The sequence below is a fragment of the Salvelinus namaycush genome, chromosome 39, assembly GCF_016432855.1.
Source record: "Salvelinus namaycush isolate Seneca chromosome 39, SaNama_1.0, whole genome shotgun sequence".
In the NCBI taxonomy this organism is placed as follows: domain Eukaryota; kingdom Metazoa; phylum Chordata; class Actinopteri; order Salmoniformes; family Salmonidae; genus Salvelinus; species Salvelinus namaycush.
This window is the reverse complement of record NC_052345.1, coordinates 974,167-991,932: the sequence shown is the minus strand read 5'-3', so window position 1 is coordinate 991,932 and position 17,766 is coordinate 974,167.

The following is a 17,766-nucleotide window of genomic DNA, read 5'->3' as shown; positions in this document are numbered from 1 at the left end:
CTAAATAGCGGTAAATTGCCGCGTGTCTCTTAGGCTGCCCATTGTGACTCACTTGTGGGCGTGCTGGGAGCATATGGCAGCATGTAGCAGCATGTAGCAGCATGTAGAAGCATGTAGCAGCATGTAGCAGCATATGGCAACATGTAGCAGCATGTAGCAGCATGTTCGATTGGGAAAAGATAGAGCCGAATGCAGCCTGCCGCAACATTGGTTAACATATGGCATATACACAATATTGGTTAACATATGGCATATACACAATATTGGTTAACATATGGCATATACACAAACTTGGCAGTTGTGTCAAGTTGGCTGGATGTCCATTGGGTGGCGGGCCATCCACCATACACACGGGAAACTGTTGAGCGTGAAAAATCCAGCAGCGTTGCAGTTCTTGACACACTCAAACCGGTGCGCATGGCACCTACTACCATACCCCGTTCAAAGGCACTTAAATCTTTTGTCTTGCCCATTCACCTCTGAATGGCACAAATACACAATCCATGTTTCAATTGTCTCAAGGCTTAAAAATCCTTCTGTAACCTGTCTCCTTCCCTTCATCTACACTGACGTGGATTTAACAAGTGACATCAATAAGGGAGTAGACATTCACCTGGTCAGTCTATGTCATGGAAAGAGCAGGCGTTCATAATGTTTTGAACAAACAGGACACGCACGTCTCTGAGAATCACGCGGCGCTGCTGGGCTGGCCAAAGGCACAGTAGGGTCACACATGCCGCTTTTAATGGGTCGGTTGAGTGAAAAGGACACAAATAACTTTGTCATTTTTTAAATATTTATTTTGAGTGAAAATGTCTTCACAAATCGTGATTTTATCAGGAGAGAAGATATTCCATGCGGCAATAATCAGATTATTTCTCTCTCTGTCTCTCTGTCTCTCTGTCTATGGCGCGCAGCTCACCATCTGCATTTTTTTTGATACCAGGAGCACGTCAGCTGGTGCGTGGTAGCTGCAGTGTTAGTAATAACGGACAGCATTACTGTGCAGACACGGAGGACCGTCTCTCGCGGGTGACGGGTGACGGGTTCGGGTCCGTTGCATTTCTAACTGCCATGGGGAGAAAACGGTCGGCTGAAAACACTCCGGCTCGGGGTGAATGACCGCACACCGAGAGGCCAGCGAGCAGATGATGTTAATTCAACAACCAAATGCAATTGATGTTACATACTAGAACACCAGAAGCTATCGTCAGAGCTTTGGACTCTAAACTTTTATATTTCTTAGTTTTTTCTTGTCTAAAACTTCCCCCGATATTGGGTGTTTGGACTGGAGAGAACGGAAGGCGAGTACATCGTAAGAGATGGAGGGAGAGGGGGACTCATTTAAGGTTAACTTGAGTATATCAATGTGGTATCATGTGGTATATGCAGTACTTAGATGTAGAAATGCAACCAGTGTTTCTGGCTCTCTCTCTTCTGCACTTCCTTTTCTCTGCATGCTCTCTCTCCCTTTTTCTCTTCCTATATTTCTCTCTCTTTCTAGGTCTCTCTCTGTATCTCTCTCTCTCTCTCTCTCTCTCTGGGTATCTCTCTCTCTCTCTAGGTATCCCTCTCTTCTGCACTTCCTTTTCTCTGCATGCTCTCTCTCCCTTTTTCTCTTCCTATATTTCTCTCTCTCTCTCTCTCTCTCTGGGTCTCTCTCTCGCTCTCTTTCTAGGTCTCCGTCTCTATCTCTCTCTCTAGGACTCTCTGTCTCTGTCTCTCTCTCGCTCTAGATCTCTCTCTCTCCATGTCTCTCTCTCTAGGTCTCTCTCTCCTCTGACATCAAGAGTGGAGTAGATGGAGATGAAGGAGGAGGGAGACATCTTTTGATATTTAAATCAATATCCTAGAAACAGTTGGTATCACTGGGGTGGTAAAGGCTCAATTTACCATCAGACTAGAGGGAAGAGGGGATACAACTCAGACTAGAGGGAAGAGGGGATACAACTCAGACTAGAGGGAAGAGGGGATACAACTCAGACTAGACGGAAGAGGGGATACATCTCAGACTAGAGGGAAGAGGGGATACATCTCAGACTAGAGGGAAGAGGGGATACATCTCAGACTAGAGGGAAGAGGGGATACATCTCAGACTAGAGGGAAGAGGGGATACAACTCAGACTAGACGGAAGAGGGGATACATCTCAGACTAGAGGGAAGAGGGGATACATCTCAGACTAGAGGGAAGAGGGGATACATCTCAGACTAGAGGGAAGAGGGGATACAACTCAGACTAGAGGGTAGAGGGGATACAACTCAGACTAGAGGGAAGAGGGGATACAACTCAGACTAGAGGGAAGAGGGGATACAACTCAGACTAGAGGGAAGAGGGGATACAACTCAGACTAGAGGGAAGAGGGGATACAACTCAGACTAGAGGGAAGAGGGGATACAACTCAGACTAGAGGGAAGAGGGGATACAACTCAGACTAGAGGGAAGAGGGGATACAACTCAGACTAGAGGGAAGAGGGGATACATCTCAGACTAGAGGGTAGAGGGGATACAACTCAGACTAGAGGGAAGAGGGGATACATCTCAGACTAGAGGGAAGAGGGGATACAACTCAGACTAGAGGAGACAGGTTGAAGGGAATAAAATAGTTATCTATCCTTTCCTCTCACTCTCCTTCTCCTCTCCTTTTTATGTCTGTCTGTCTGTCTCTTTCTCGGTGTGTGTGTGTGTACAGATGAAGTGGGTAACAGGTGTGTGTGATGGTGGTCTCTTCACAGAGAGCTACTGTAACATCTGCAATGCTCAACTCATCTCAGAGTCTCAACGCGTGGCACACTACGAGGTTAGTCACACACACACACACACACACACACACACACACACACACACACACACACACACACACACACACACACACACACACACACACACACACACACACACACACACACACACACACACACACACACACACATCTCTCTCTCATTCTCTCTCTCCTCTCTCTCTTCCTCCTCCCATTACCTGGCTAGTGACCAAAGGCAACACAGCGTGTAGGTCGTGCTTCCTGTGTGGGGCATGGTTCAACAACCCAGCGATGGCCCAGCAGCACTACGAGGGGAAGAAGCACCGGCGGAACGCAGCCAGGAGACAACTACTGGAACAACTAGCTGATAACCTGGACAGCAACCAGAACACAGGTTAGAGGTTAGGGGTTAGAGGTCAGGGATTAGAGGTCAGGGGTCAGGAATGCAGCCAGGGCACGACTTCTGGAACAACTGACTGATAATTTGGATATGAAGCAGAACACATGTTAGAGGTCAGATGTTAGAGGTCAGAGGTTTGGGAGATTAGAGGTCAAACTATGGTCAAAGGTTATGGCAGGTGTAGCTAGGCTCAGGGTCTAAGATTATATAAAGTATGATTACAGGACCGGTGTTATGGTGGCTTTAGGGGGCGTGGCCCACCCTACCATACCCTACCGTACCTCCTTGACCGTCCAAATAAAATATTTAAATATAGATGATTTATTTGACCTAGATGCACGCCAACAGAGACAAATAAATCTCAGATAAAGCATCGGAGCGAAACAGCGTCTGATATCATATAAGAACGGCTAATAGTAGGTCAACGCCGTCGGGAGCACCGGGACATTTCCCGGTGGCCTGAGGGTCGTTTTGGCCTACCGTGAATAGTCAACTTGACCAGCCATAATACAGCAAGCAGGAAGGAGTTGACTAAGAATCCACTCATCAGGGAGACTTTCGCTCTCTCACTGCAGTGTCATACAGGATGACAGCTACAGTGGCAAGATACGATATTTAATAGTTCATACATGCAGTGACTCTCCTCTAAACCCAGATGACTCTTACCAATACATTTCCTTGGGCTGATGATAAGGAAACATTGAACACACTTTAATATGTCAGCAAACTTTAACTGAAAACTTATCAAATGTCCTTTGTCAATTAATAGTGACGTAAAAACATACGTGTGTCTATGTCAGCAGCTGCCTTGACCAGCTCTGCGTCCGATAGATCTGTCTGTGGCAGTGCTGGTCGAGGGAAAGACACCCCTATATCACGTGGAGAGAGAAAGGATTGTGAGCTACACAGCTTATCCAAAAAGTTCATATTATCTTACATGTGTAACTAGACACTCACCTTGAACTGCAGGCTGAGAAGCCATTAGCTTCTTCATCTTCGCCTGCATTTCACTTGGGGTGAGAGAGCGCCTTGACAGGAACGCAGAGATCACAGGACCAAGAGGCCTTTGAAAACAAAACATAGCATATATGTCATCATTTCTAACTGTGTGGAACAAGTGGAATTATATTTTCCTTTAAGATGATATGTAACACTTACGTAGCCGCACTCTTGGGCCGGGTGTTACTGGTGGGGGTGGTGCTGGCTGCGGCGGGCCTGGCCACAGCAGCTACCCCCTCCTGGTCTCTGCGCTGAATGTAGCCAATCAAGGCAGCCATCGCACTCCCAGGATAACGGGGTGTCTGCGTCCTCATGCTCCTGACATATCTGTGAGATACAGTAGAGGGAACATTTCAGATGTAAAATGTTGCATAAAACACACTGAGCTGAACAGAGAAAACACAAAAGACACGTGCACCCATTACCTTATCCTGTCTGCACCCTTAGCCTCATACAGGTCCTGCAGCGTGTCCCACTTGTACTTCCCGATGCCAACAAGGGCCTTGCCCTCCTGGCCTGAAATCAGCACGGGAACCAATTAACTGTCAGAGCAAAAGAGTTACATCTTACATACAATGAGGAGAATTAAACAAACTCACCTGGCTGAGAGGACAGGACTTTAGCTTCCTCGTGCGCCCGGTTGAACCTGACCATCTCAGCGAAGGCCGGATAGGCGCACGAGTAGCGAGTCAAGGCGTCCTTGTTGGCCATCAGGGGATGCTGGGAAACGCTGCACTCTCGCTCTCTCTACTTCTGATGCACCGTTACCAGGTGCACCATGTAGCCCACGTCGTTCTCCATCATCCACTTGAAGGTCTGACCCCGGTACTTGCCGAACTGAACCATGCACCGGCTCAGGACGACCATCTCTGCAACGGGGTCACCTCCCTCGGAGACGACGCGGGCTCGAGCCTCTGCCTCCACTTCCTCCCACTTCTTAGCCCTCACAGGAGGGCCCTGAGCACCCGAGGCAGGGGAGCCGTCAGCAGCCACTTTAACTGCCTGGGGTGTGGCCCTGAGGACCAACTCCTGTGAGGGTGTTAATCGGAACCTAGGAATTTCCATCTTATTGGCAAGAAACAAACTATTAACATGAGTGAGGAGTGCAGTGACAAGCGACAGCATAACCGTATTAGGTACATATAAAGGAACTCACGTTTGCTTGATAGGTCTGCTAGGTTCAGCAGTGTGGTGGGGGGTGCCGGGTCAGGGTTAATAACTTATATGCAGTTAAATTCAGTTTAGTTAAATTCATAGAAAGACACGTTTGCCCCAGGTTGTCACATATCATACAATGCATCCAACTACATACACTTCAAATGCATGCCATCAAAAAACGAAGGAAAAGACATTTAAGTAGTATACAATTCCAACTTTGAGATGATAGAAATTTTAGCTAAGGTTTTATAGGGTTGTCAGCGGTCAAATAAACTTTTGAGATTTTGTAAACCTAGTTTAAAGTAGTTAGCGATCTAAACACGTTGTTAAATTACACAGCTTGGGTAGCCCCTGTAGTCAAACAATTCGGTTGACTAGACGTGATACTCGTCGATTATTTTCATTTCTTTGCAAACTAAGCACACTTCCCTCATATATTCACCGGGTATCATCAATTTCTGTCAGAAAAATATTTTAGATCATCAATTTCTGTCAAAAATATTTTATTGCCAATGCTAACAGCATGCTGTACACTATTACTATAGCTACAGTAGCTAGCGATCTACAGACGTTGTTAAATTAAACAATTTGGGTAGCCCCTGTAGTTAAACCATTCGGTTGGCTTGACGTGTTATTGTCATATTTCATCACATTTATAGTCGTTGATGTTAAATTCTTTGCAAATTAGGCAAAATTACCTCAGATACTCCCCGTATGTATGCTCAATCAATGGCTGCCTAGAAAAAGATTTTGACTAAGTGACGTTAGGAAAATTTTAGAGGAAGATGATTGGCTGAAAAACTTTTGGAACAAGCTAGGCTCTTCATTGGTTGGTTTTGCTCTCTTTCTCCAATTTGGAACAAGCTGAAGCTCTGACTGGAGGAGAGGACTAATGGTACAATATGGGTATTTGGAACATTTGGAACAGATAAAAATTTGCAAATTGCCCGAGGATATTGCCCATTCTTCTCTGTCGGAGGAGGAGGGGAAATGGGGGGTTTTGCTGGGTGAGAGGAGGAGTTGGCAGGGATGTGTCAACAATGCATATTAAGTAGCCATGTGCTTTTGAGCACCAGATCTAAACAGTGATGACAGACACAGAAGCCCAGTGTAGGAGTTTTAATGATGAACCAGAGTATACATAGGGAAACAGGATGAAATGGAAGATAATTATTAAATCCAATAAACATTAAATAAATGTCAGCAATCTCTATACACAAAATAACACACCATAGTTCACTTGAAGATGTATTGATGAACATGTTTGATTTGTATATTTTAATGTCTATCCTTTTTTTTACAGGTTCATCACAATCCTGTCTGTCTGTCTTTGCTATACAGTCTTCTTATTGAACTATGTTAATAAAATGTTCATGTGCATTTTGTTTGGGAACGGACCGATGTTAGTCTGGTGTCTCGCCTCAGAACTGCCTACCATGGGTAACCCTACCAGTAGTCTAACCCTACCATGGGTAACCCTACCAGTAGTCTAACCCTACCATGGGTAACCCTACCAGTAGTCTTACAGACAATATAGCTCTGAGGGTCATCAACACACACTGCCTACCATGGGTAACCCTACCAGTAGTCTAACACTAACATGGGTAACCCTACCAGTAGTCTAACCCTACCATGGGTAACCCTAAAAGTAGTCTTACAGACTATATAGCTCTGAGGGTCCTCAACACACACACAAGCCTCTACACCGCGCTCAAGGTCTCGGTCCAAGTAGAGGAAAACGGTGAACAACAAAAAAACGTCTGACCACCCAGCCAGTGGCTCAGTGTCCTTCACCTCTCCCCTTAGCGTCCTTCATTTCCGCCAGCCACTGGGCCACGGTCTTACCCCCCGCAGCAACAGAGCAGAACGCCACGCCGTCGAAGCGGCTGTGCCCCGTCTCCCGCCGCTTCGGCAACCCGCATTTGGCGCAGACGTAATGCTCACGTCGCCTTCTCTTCCCGGCTATCATCTCCTCTGTGTCCTCCGCCATCCTCTTCCTCCTCCAAGCCGTTGTCCTTGGCACTGGAGGAGGTGAAGAGCAGCCCGTCTGTGGTCCTTGGGCTTGGGCCGGGAAGTGCGGGGGGTTGTTGCTCCAGGCGGGCTGGCAGAATGGGCGGGTGGGTGGGCTCTCCTTGCTGGGTGGTCTGGCGTGGGACCGGCGGGGGCGGCGTAGGGAAAGGGAAGGGTGCCTTGATTCCCTCCTGCTTGAAGTGGAGGGGCTTGGCTGCAGGGAGGGGCAGCGAGCCCCATTCCCTGCTGCAGCACCATCCTCTCCCTCTCCTTCTGACGCCGGGAGTACCTGAAACAGGGAGAGAAAACAAACACAAGCTGTCACACAGATTGTCATTAGTCACATGGCTTTATGTAACAAGTCTTCCATAAGTTAATGTCTTACCATTGACTGATGGTCCTTTGATTCAGCTCAAAGAGCTGAAGGTTGTTCTGGGTCATCAACCTCTGGCTGTTCAGCACTGCCTCCCTGATGGCCACGTAGTCTGCCAGAATGAGCGTCCACCTGCTCTTCTTGACGCCGGCAGACTGCGTGGCGTTGGGATGGATTTGGCAGAGCTGACTGCAAATTGCCTCCACCAAACGGCTGGTGCCCGGCCAATTTGCAGGGCCCGAGTTGAGTCCGAGAAGGCAACTGAAACAGAGGAGATGAATAATTAGAGAACATTGAAAAATAATGATAGCCATCAACTAACCTTCATATGTATTTAATGTAGAGACAGGCAATATAATAGTAAGGTGGAGGACATGAACACTAACAACATACCATTAGAGAGAGTCTTTTCCTAGGACAATGGACGACTTCCCCTTCGTTGCCTTGAACCGCCCCTGAACGATCCTCTCCTGGTGTCGGGCAGGGTAGATCAAGTGTTGCTTGTCAAAGTCTGGCAGCGCCAGCCACAGCGCCACCAGACCGTCTACCCTACGGTCCGACAGCCCCTGACGGTTCCTCACCCCCACCAAGGCCCTGGCAAGCCTGCGGACATGCTGGTAGCCTGGCATTGCATCAGGGCCTTTAGTCTCCCCCTGCAGATAAAGAGACAACGTCACACATTTAGGGGTAACACTTAAGATGTTTCTACAAAGGAAAAATATGTTATTTTACATTGTGTAACTAACTGAAAATCATACTAATGGATAAAAAAAGTAAAAGAACTCTTGTGTTGTGAGCTTTCTAAAATGTATGCACTCAGCTGATGGCATCCTTGGTATTAGACACCCGAAACTACCGTCTTCAGGGGCGGTGGGACTGGATGGCCCAGACCTGGGTGCGTCAGCGGGTTCCCCTGACAGGTGCCGCTGAGCTGGAGGACGGGGCGCTCATAGTGTGACATGAGGGATGTGGACTGTCGGGTCCACATCCTCCTCCTGAAAGCCCTCGTCCTCTGCAGCCCTCGGCTGCCTCTTCCGGAAGGTCAGGGTCCGCGCTGACATCCTGCAACACTCTGCCAGTCTGCGAGTACAGGTACTCCACTCCGAGGAGTTCCCCTATTTAAGCAACAAAGCAACAGCAAAAGAAACAGGCAAAAAGCAGAGTAGGGAAGTGTTAATGGGATGTAACTAATGCGATTGATGTAAATGTTCATTCTCTTACTCGACTTACCCGTGTACTCGCTAGGCTTGGAGTAGTCCTTAACCTGTTCCTTGCCAAGCACCCTTTGGCTGCTAAGGTTAAGGATGTGCTGCAGGTGGCCACTGTAGGAGAGCAGGGACTGCCTGTTCTTTCCCTCCACTGCCGCATGCGCACGGTCCTCGTTCCACCTCACCAGTCCATCCAACAGGAATGCCTGGAAATGCATGGCATTTGCCCTGGTACCTGAGAGAACAATGCATGATTAGGGTGGGAGAGCTGTTGCTTTTAACATTAAACATGAAGCATTACTTTAAGCTCCGCAATGACATTTACCTGGGATGAACCGGTTGAGGTGGAGGTGGAATGACTCCAAGGATGTGGAGCCCCGTGCGCAGCGATAAACCGGCAAAATCACGCCGCCCTTGGTGATTTTGCCGGTCTCGGTGTACAGCTGTACACCGGGTGGGTCCTGTATGCAGTGGAGGTGGCGCCTCTGCTCTTTCCAGATTGCCTGGCTGCGGATGGAGTCCAGCAACGGGATGCCCAGGGTGTCGACCCCCTTCTCGCTGTTGAAGGTCTCGAGGAGGTCAAGGAGAAGGACTTCGGTCGCCGCAGCTCCACGCGTACGACGCCGACAGTGAAGTGCAATCTCCTTCCTGCCGATCAGCCTCGAAACCTCTGCCTCGGTGAGGCCGACCATCCCGTGCCTCCCCTCCAGCGCAGACCTCTTGGCCTCCAGCAGTCGGCGGACATCGCCTGCATCCCACTCAAAGATGCAGGCTGACAGCTGCCGCATGAAGGGACCGTAGAGCTGGTGGCTCTCAGTGGTGACACCTGCCGCGAACCGCCGCATCAGGGTCCAGCCGAACCACCAGCTGGTCCCACTCATTGTACATGGCAGCTGTCTTTGATCCGCCGAAGCTGGAGCAGCAGTCTCGGTCCACGTACATGAGCTGGAGGAGCACCACCCCGGCGAGCCGGTACCGCTCCATGAGACCAGCCGCCATGGGGAGCAGGCCCTCGCCCTCGCCGGCAGTGAGGACACTGACGAGGACCTGCCCATGCTCGTTACCGACGTTGGTAACCCAGGCGGCCGTGTCTGCAGCGGTACCCGCGAGCTTTTTAGTCACCTGGAGACAGACACGCAAAGACAGAAATGTTAAGACATTATTGATATATAGATATACAAAATCAGACACGACTTATCTTCACATTTTTAAGTGAAAACTCACCTTCTTGGTAGAGTCCATCTTTAAGATGGACCCAAAGATGGAGGTGACCCTGGCCTTCACCTCATCCAGCCGCGACAGCACGTCATGGCTGTAGACTGTCAGCAGCCAGACGGGTGAGGGCACCGGGGGCATCTCCGGTAGATCAGTGAACTGCCGCCCAGTGCCTCCTCCCACTTCTTAGTCCTCACAGGAGGGCCCTGAGCACCAGAAGCAGGGGGGCCGTCAGCAGCCACTCTTACTGCCTGGGGTGTGGCATTGAGGACCAACTCCTGTGAGGGCGTGGAACGGAACCTTGGATTTTCCATCTTAGGAGGCAAGAAAAAACTATTATCATGACTGATGAGTGCAGTGACAAGTGACAGAATAACCGTATTAGATACATATAAAGGAACTTACGTTTGCTTAATAGGTCTGCTAGGAGGAGGACAGCAGTGGGGGTTTTGGGGGTTATGTGTAGGGTGATTATTATTTAATATGCAGTTAAATTCCATTTACATAGAAAGGCACGTTTGCCCCCAATGACCATCAGGTTGTCACATATCATACAATGCATTCAACTATCCTCTTCAAACGCATGCCATCAAAAAACGAAAGAAAAGACAATTAAATAGGATAGAATTCCAACTTTGACTTGATATAGATGTTAGCTAAGGTTTTACAGGATTGTCAGTGGTCAAAGAAACTTTGAACTGTGAATTTTGTACGTCTACAGTAGCTAGTGATATACAAACGTTGTTAACCAGTCTGGCACCAGTGGGAAGGTAGCGTCCCACCTCGACAACAGCAAGTGAAATTGCAGTGCGCAAATTCAAAACAGAAATCCCATAATTAAAATTCCTCAAACATACAAGCATTATACACCATTTTAAAGAAAAACTTCTTGTAAATCCAAACACAGTGTCCGATTTCAAAAAGGCTTTACGGCGAAAGCACACCAAACGATTATGTTAGGTCAGCGCCTAGAGGCAGAAAACTATACAGCCATTTTCCAGCCAAGGAGAGGGCTCACAAAAGTCAGAAATAGCGTTAAAATGAATCACTTACCTTGGATGATCTTCATCTGGTGGCACTCCCAGGTCTCCATGTTAGACAATACATGTTTTGTTTGATAATGTCCCTCTTTATGTCCAAAAACCTCAGTTTTGTTGGTGCGTTTAGGTCAGTAATCCAAAGGCACAATGAGCGCTCACAACATCCAGACGAAAAGTTTTAAAAAAGTACAATAAAAGTTCGTAGAAACGTGTCAAACGATGTTTAAAATCAATCCTCAGGTTGTTTTTGTCATAAATAATCAATAATATTTCAACCGGACAAAAGCTTTGTCAATAGAAAAGGAGAAACAAGAAAGGCGCGCTCCAGATCAAGCGCTTGGCTCATGTCTGGACATTTCCACTGTCCACTCATTAAAAGTGGTGTATCTCCCTCATTTTTCAGAGTAAAAGCCTGAAACAATGCCTGAAGACTGGCCACATGTAGAGGAAGCCATAGAGATCGTGAACTGGGTTCTAAGTCTTTGTATGGTGGAAAGGCTTTCAATGGAAAAACAGCCTTTCAAAATAATAGTACTTCCTGGTTATCCTAGCTTATGGGCCTGAGTAGCAGGCAGTTTAATTTGGGCACGCTTTACATCCGGAGGTGAAAATACTGTCTCCTACCCAAGAGAGGTTTTTAAATTACACAATTTGGGTGGACCCTGTAGTCAAACAAGTCGGTTGGCTAGACATGTCATATTTCATCACATTTAGTCATCATTTGTATAGCCAATGCTAACTTGCCTGTGCAGCAGCAAGCTACAGTAGCTAGCGATCTACGAACGTTGTTAAATTACACAATATGGGTAGCCCCTGTAGTCAAACAAGTCGGTTGACTAGACGTGTTATTGTCATATTTCATCACATTTATAGTCGTCGACGTTAAATTTGTTGCAAATTAAGCAAAATTACCTCAGATACTCACCGAGTAGCATCAATGGCTGACAGAAAAAGAGATTGTAATGAAGAGACGTTAGGAAAATTTCAGAGGAAGATGATTGGCTTAAAAACTTTTGGAACAAGCTAGGCTCTTCATTGATGGGTTTTGGAACAGAGAAGAATGCCCGTCTCAGTCCATCTTGTAGGTTGGCCCCTGGGGCCTCCACATGGCACTTGGAGCACCTTAACAGACTTTACAGGGCCCCCAAAGATTGCTGAAATGTACTTGATGTGAACATGTCAAGGTATTGAATGAATTCAGTCATATTCATGTCAAAACATGTGAAATAGGCACACTGGACCTTTAAGAAAGTGTAACAGAGTAGGTGTCCCTACAGGTGTATATTAAGTAGCCATGTGCTTCCCAAAATTCAAAAACAGAATAACTAATGAGCCATTTGACACATGATAGTTTTAGGCTCTCAAGCTCTACTTTATTTATCAACCAAGAAAACAGATAAAACAAATCCTTAATTTAACTATTTACATAAACATATTACACACCGTTTGACACAACTAACTTAACATGTTTCTTAGATATTACAGAACTATTTACGACGACCATCCAGCTCCTTCCTTCGCCTCTATGCTGTGGTCCTTGGCACCCGAGGCCCACCCGAGGCCCTCTCTTCTCCTCCAACCACTCGACAGCAGTTTTACCTCCCCCTGCTGCCTCACAGAAGTGCTCTCCCCTGTACTGGCTGTGGCCAAATTCTTTTCTTTTAGGCTTGCCACATATCTTGCAGGGGAAAGCAACAGGAAACCTCCTCTTCGTCACAGGTCCATGACCAGCCTGTGCACTTCTCCTCCTCAAACCTGTGTACCTGGTCAAGGGGAGGCCTTTTGTGAGGGTGGAAGCAACTCTAGCAATAGGGGGTTTGCTTGTTGGTGGGCGCCGCTTATCTTTCCTCCTGACCCCCTTGTTGATTGTTGTCGGAGCTGGCTTCAGCTTCTTGTCTACAGAGGAAACACAGGTAGTCGCTTATTCTAACACATTACACAAAGGGAAATTGCTATAGTCAAACACACAAATGTGAATTTAAGAGAACTCACCTTTGGGGGGGTGTCTGTTCAGAACTGGGGGCCAACGTGGACGGCTGAATTTCAAGTTTGGGGGAGGAGAGGAGGGACCTTTCTTGTCTACAGAAGGACAAAAGGGCATTAGTGTCTTAATGAACACACCACACAATATATTGCTATATTTAAACATGATTGTTATTTGAACGAACGCATTCATTTTTGGGGTAATTTATTGTTTTGCTTTTCATTAACTGAAGTTGTATTGATTGGTTATTGTTTGGTTTGTTTAAGATGAACAAAATATATGGAATAAAAAATATTTAGATAAAAAAAAAAAAAAAAAAAAACTCACCTTTGGGGAACCGCCTGTTCAGAACTGGAGGCCACCACGTCGGCAAAATTTCAGGTTTGGAGGTCCGTGTAGTTCCCAGCACGCCGCTGGGCTCTCTCCTCTCTTTCCCTCGGCTGCCTTTTTATTCTTTTCAACTCCTGGTGGGCCTTTTGTGCGTTCCTCCTCCTCTTCCTCCGATCCATTTTCAAAAGATGTTGTTGGAAAGCACGCATTCTTGTCCCAGGCAAGGTGTTGAGCTGCCTTATCCAGCCCATGTAGCTGTGAGAATTAGAATTAGCAGATACACTGAAAAGGCTGGATAAATAATCATGTTAAAACAAGTTACCTTCTTTGTTTACGGTCTGTAGAGTTATGGACTGCATTGATAATATTCCCAAAGCCTGGCCTCTTGAAAACTGCATCCATCTTGACTAATAGATCTGGGCAAACTGAGACTCTCCCTGAGACTATCCCAAACTTCAACAAGTAAAGGTGTGCAGCAACCAATCAGAGATTAGTGGGCGTCACAAGGGGCACTGGGGGATGGGCGGGTTTGACTCCCTGCTGTCACCTGTAGTATCTGCTGGTCATCTCAAATCTCTGAGTAGAACTTGACTGTATTATTGTTTTTGTGTGTTACAACTCTGTAAACAGTGTGTTTATTGACTACGAAAATGATGACAGATTTACTTGTCTTTATATTTGTTGAACTTTAAAGAGAGTGTATGACAATAAATCAAAATGAATTTCAAGGGAGAAAAAGTGCTTGCATTCAATTATTATTTATTTAACAGGGAATGTCACATGTGAAAAAAACGAGCATAATGTCCCCTACACCTACTGTACAAGTTAAGATGATTTTAAATGAGCTAAATGTACAAGAGATTAACAATGAATGTTTAAAAAAAAAAATAAACAACAAAGAACATCTACAAAAACTACTTTACAATTGACACACCAGTCAGTCAGAGTTTACTGGCCTTGGCTAGCACCATGCTGGGCCCTCATGAGTGCCAGCCACTCCTCCACAGTTTGGCCACCAGAGGAAGCGGCACAGAATCTCACAGAATCATACATACTGTGTCCATACTCTGCAGTTTTCGGCTTGCCACATTTCGAGCACTTATAGCCTTCGTATGGCTTGTGCGCTCTGACTTTAATGCCAGACTCCAGCTTCTTCTTCCTTCTCCATTCAGTGGTCCTGGAGACCTTGGGTCCACCAGCAGGAGGAGGGGGAAGAGGAGTGGAGGTCGAGGGCAGGTCTTGGGAGACTGGCGTTATAGGGAGGGAGGTGGTAGGCAGACTGGGTGGCGGTAGAGGTGGCAGTGGCTGACAAGTGGCTGCTCTGCCACGCTGTGTAGCCTGCCCCGTTCTGTCCTCTGGCAGCTGGTAGGTGCTGCTGGTTGATGGGGCTGGCAGCGGTGAAGTGCTCCTGACTGCAGTGTGGAAGGGGCCTGACTCCTCTCTCTCTGCAGTCATGCTGTCACGGTTCTGGTGCAGGGCCACTCTCTCCATAGAGGATATCCATTTGTTGTACCTGTGTGAAAAATGTGAAATATGTTTACTGTTATCAGGAACACTGTCAACCAGTGAACTACACATAAAATATACCAAAATATATTTTTTTAAACTTACCACTGTGTCAAGGTCAGCTTGTTGACCTGGAACAGTTGCAGCCTTGTGTGGGTATTGAGGTTTGGGCTGCCCAGCACCATGGTCCTGATTCTCCTGTAGTCCCCCAGGATAGCAGCCCACCTGTTGACCCGGTTACCAAGCACCGTCTTGCCAGCAGGGTGTTTGTGGCACAGCTCCACTGTCCTGCTGGTGTTGGGCCACTGAGCAGGTCCAGAGCCTTGGCCAAGCAGGGAGCTGAAGGTAGATTAAGTTAACCAAAGGAAACATCACGTTAATGAGAAATACACTCATGTCTTTATGTGTGTAGTGAGTTTAGAACAATGTGCAGTACATACCGCTTCATACTCTCTTCCCCCGTCACGGTTGAGCTCTTTGAATTGTTGAATCTCCCCTGCAGGACTCGGTCCCGGAACCTCTCGGGGTAAGAGACTGCCGCCTTGTCTCTCTCCGGAAGATTTCCCCAGAGAGCCATGATCTCCTCTATTTGCCTATTAGAGATCCATGGCCCCTCCAGCAGCCTCAGCAGACTCTTGGCCAGGAGGACCACGTGCTGGTATCCACTAACCCCATCAGGTCCTATGTACTCCTGGAAATTAGAAGAGTTGTGGGGAAGGGTTGGATTAATAGTCAGATTAATAGTTATGAATGGAAAGAAACTTGAGAGTGAGCTGTTTGGGATGTGGATAGGCACTTACGTCATCCTCTGGGTCCTGACTGGCAGCTGGTGCAGTGTCCACCACCGCCATAGTGTCATCAGGGGGTGTGACGACAGGTACCTGGGATGGGTTGGGTTGAGTGGGCGGTGGAGCGGCCTTCCTGAGTGGAGCGACTGGTGGGAGATGGTCATCGAGGTCGGGCAAGGACATGGTGGGGTCATCCTCCTCCTCAAGCTCTCTCAGGTCATCCTCCTCTCCCTCTCCTCCCTCAAATAGATCAGGTGTCCCGTCTGGGACATCCGGGTCCTTACCGAGGTTGGACTCCAACCTCTGGTCACCATGGGTCTGGGAGAAGAGATACTCGACCCCAATGAGTTCCCCTTAAACAGAGACAAAAAAAAAGAGAGTTGTAAATAAACAGAACATGTTTTAGTGTGTGTGTATAATTGTATTATTTAGAAATACATACCAGTGTCCTTTGCAGGCCTTGTGTGATCCTTCACAAGACTGCGGCCCAGGAGCTTCTGGCTCAGCTCATTGATGGCGTGCTGGGCTACACCATCATAGCAGTGCAGGGTCTGCTTCTGTCCCCCCCCCTCCGCTGCAGCTTCTGCACGGTCCTCATTCCACCGAACCAACCCTTCAAGGAGGTAGGCCTGAAAGTGCTCGGCAGACGCACTTGTTCCTATAAATGACGACAACAACAACAATAAATAATAACTCCTCACATGCACACAGTTGTTAACACACAACATGACGTAACAACATGATCCAGTTTTACATTTAACATACCAGGAATGAAGCGGTTGAGGTGGAGGTGGAAAGACTCCAGGGAGGTGGACTCACGGGCGCAACGCAACACAGGCAGGATGACCCCTCCCTTGGTCACGTCCTTGCCCTTGGTGTAGATGCTAACACCAGGGGGGTCCTGAATACAGACCAGGTGTCGTCTCTGGGTCTGCCAGATGGCCTGCATTCGGTCACGGTCCAGGAGCCGGACGCCCAGGGTGTCTGTGGCATCAATGAAGGTCTCCAGGAGCTCCCCGATGAGACGCTCGGTCTCCTCCGCCCCGCGCGTGCGGCGACGACAGTGCCGAGCCATCTCCTTCAGGCTGATCCTCTTCAACACTTGTGCGTCGCTGAGCCCCGTGATGTGGCTCCCCTTGAGCTCACCTCGCTTGGCCTCCAGCAGGCGCTCCACATCCTCTGCACACCACACCAACATGCAGGAGGAGAGCCGCCGCAAAAAGAGAGCATACAGAGGATGGCTCTCTGTTGTCACTCCCCGAGCAAAGCGACGTATGAGGTGCCCCACATCCAGCCGGACGATGAGTTCATCCCACTGGCTGAACATGGCTGCCGTCTTCCCCTTTCCCATCAGGGCGCAGCAGTCCCGGTTGACATAGAGCAGCTTGGGAGGTGCCACTCCAGCTCTACTGTAGCGCTGCTGGAGGCCAGCTGCCATGTCGAGCAGGCCCTCTCCTTCGCTGTCAGTGAGGACCGTAATGAGCACCTGGCCGTACTCATTGCCCACATTTGTGGCCCACGCTGCTGTCCCGTGTGCTGCCCCAGCTAGTTTCTTGGTCACCTGAGGGGAGTCAAACAAACACAGACAGACAAGACAGACAAACACACAGTCATGTCAGTGAGTGGACACAAAGTTTCACAATACATTTATTAAGTCATAAAATAAGTCATAATAAATGATTATTCATTTGATTGTCTCTAACTAACTAGTATTATTTCTGGTCAAAACATCTTGAATCACCTTCTTGGTTGAATCCATCTTCAGGATGGACCCAAAGATGGAGGTGACTCTGGCCTTGAAGTCCTCCAGCTGGAACAGAACGTCGTAGCCGTGGACAGTCAGCAGCCACTGGGCTGAGGGCACATCCAAAAAGGGAGGAGGAGGTGTTACCCTCAGTGGTGCGGCACCTGGGACTACAAAGTGGTCACAGACGGACAGGTAGTACAGGGTCCGACTCATCCAGGTCAGGCTGTGCTGCTCCCTCAGCTGGTTGTA